We start from the raw sequence: 2,795 nt of genomic DNA, 5'->3' as shown, positions 1-2,795 counted from the left end.
TATCTCCTTAAATATGCGTCCTAGAGGGAAAAGGACTTTAAATCGTCACCACCCCTCAAAAATTTGAAAAATCCACCCAACACCTAAAAAATTTAAATTTTTATATGAAAAACTTATTTTGCCCATATTCCTAAACTAAGCGCCTTAGAGCCAAAAGGACTTTATTTCATGACCACCACCAAAAAAATGAAAAATCCACCCAAACCCTAAAAAATTGCAATTTTTATATGAAAAATTTCTTTTGCCCATATCTTCGTATATACGCGTTTTAGAGCGAAAAGGACTTTAATTCGTGACCACCCCAAAAAATTTAATAATCCACCCAAAACCTAAAAAAATGATATTTTTTTATATGAAAAACTTCTGTTGCCCATATCTCCTTAAATATACGTCCTAGGGCGAAAAGGACTTTACTTCGTGACCACCCCCAAACATTGAAAAATCCACCTAAAACCTAAAAAAAAAATAGAATTTTTATATGAAAAACTTCTTTGGCCCATATCTCCTAAACTAAGCGCCCTAGCGCGAAAAGGACTTTAATTCATGACCACCACCAAAAAAATTTAATAATCCTCCCAAAACCTAAAAAAATTGAAATTTTTATCTGAAAAAACTTATTTTGTCCATATCTTCGTATATACGCGTCCTAGAGCGACTCCCTTAATGTCATGCTACATCTATTGCCTTTAGACATTTTGGCCAAACAGTCAGCTGCAACAACGGCTGTGCGGTTGCGCGAGCTATCGCTATGGTCGGAAAAAATGTACGGTCATAGTTCGGTCCTCAAAGTAATGCCAGATGTGCCTAACGTAGTGGATTACACCCTGGCAAAACCACTTTTCGACAAAAAGTTTGAAACTCTAATTCCCAACAGTGAGGCGTGGTGTACACAGACCCCGGGGAATAAAAGATATATAGATTTCTATACTGATGGCTCCAAATTGAATGGACAAGTGGGGTTCGGAGTATATTCTAAAGATCTGGAAATTCGAATAGCGAAAAGATTACCTAATCACTGTAGTGTTTTTCAGGCTGAAATATTGGCAATAAGAGAGGTGGTGAATTGGCTGAGAAGTAATGTTCCAACAAATATTGGCATTAATATATACTCAGACAGTCAACCTGCAATAAAATCCTTGGACTCTGTGTTCCTTAACTCGAAAATGGCCATAGACTGCCGCAAATCTCTCAACGAGATGGCTGAGCAGTACAATATTCACCTAATATGGGTGCCTGGTCATAGGAACATACCGGGGAACTGTGAAGCAGATGTGTTAGCAAGGCTAGGAACTACCTTACATAGTCCAGGGGAACTAGAATCTGTTGGTATGCCTCTGGCCACCTGCAAGCTCTTACTGCGTGAGAAGGCTGTTATGATGGCCAATATTCGATGGGAAAATTGCAAGGGTTGTAACGACACCAAGCAAATATGGCCCCATTTAAACTTAAACCGCACACTAGATATGCTAGTGTTCTCAAGGCGTCAGATAGCACTCCTAATATCTGCTATAACGGGTCGCTGCCTGATAGGCGAATTTGCAAAAACTATAGGTGCGAAGTATAATGACTATTGTATAAGCTGTCATGACGTGGAGGAAAAGGAATCAATTAAACACCTCTTGTGTGAGTGTCCTGCTTTTTGTGTAAGGCGTAAGCGAATTTTAGGAGCATATAGCTTTAGATTACTGGCTGACATGGAAAACGTTAACTTAAGCAGTTTGTTAATGTTTTTGGAGCAATCTGGTTGGTTCCACAAAAGTAAATAATAGAGAAGGTTCAGTGGTTAAGACTAGAAGTGCCCATATGTAATAGGTACTTTTAGTTAAATGTGGTATCACAATGGACTGAATAGTCTAAGTGAGCCTGAAATTTAATCGGGCTGCCACTTTAACCTAACCTAACCTAACCTAACCTAGAGCGAAAAGGACTTTAATTCGTAACACCCCAAAAGATTTAATAATCCACCCAAAACCTAAAAAAATTGCAATTTTTATATGAAAAACTTCTTTTGCCCATATCTCCTTAAATATGCGTTCTAGGGCGAAAAGGACTTTAATTCGTGACCAACCGTAAAAAAATTGACAAATCCACCCAAAACCTAAAAAAATTTAAATTTTGATATGAAAAACTTATTTTGCCCATATCTCCTAAACTAAGCGCCCTAGCGCGAAAAGGACTTTAATTCAGGACCACCAACAAAAAAATTTAATAATCCTCCCAAAACCTAAAAAAATTGAAATTTTTATCTGAAAAAACTTATTTGGTCCGTATCTTCGTATATACGCGTCCTAGAGCGAAAAGGACTTTAATTCGTAACACCCCAAAAAATTTAATAATCCACCCAAAACCTAAAAAAATTGCAATTTTTATATGAAAAACTTCTTTTGCCCATATCTCCTTAAATATGCGTTCTAGGGCGAAAAGGACTTTAATTCGTGACCACCCACAAAAAATTGACAAATCCACCCAAAACCTAAAAAAATTTAAATTTTGATATGAAAAACTTATTTTGCCCATATCTCCCAAACTAAGCGCCCTAGCGCGAAAAGGACTTTAATTCATGACCACCCCAAAAAAAAATTAATAATCCTCCCAAAACCTAAAAAAAATGAAATTTTTATCTGAAAAACTTATTTTGCCCATAGCTTCGTATATACGCGTCCTAGAGCGAAAAGGACTTTAATTCGTGACCACCCCAAAAAATTTAATAATCCACCCAAAACCTAAAAAAATTTCAATTTTTATATGAAAAACTTATTTTGCCTATATCTTCGTATATACGCGTTCTAGATCGA

The sequence above is a fragment of the Haematobia irritans genome, chromosome 4 (genome assembly GCF_050003625.1).
Source record: "Haematobia irritans isolate KBUSLIRL chromosome 4, ASM5000362v1, whole genome shotgun sequence".
Taxonomy (NCBI): Eukaryota; Metazoa; Arthropoda; class Insecta; order Diptera; family Muscidae; genus Haematobia; species Haematobia irritans.
Note: the sequence above shows the minus strand (reverse complement) of the source record.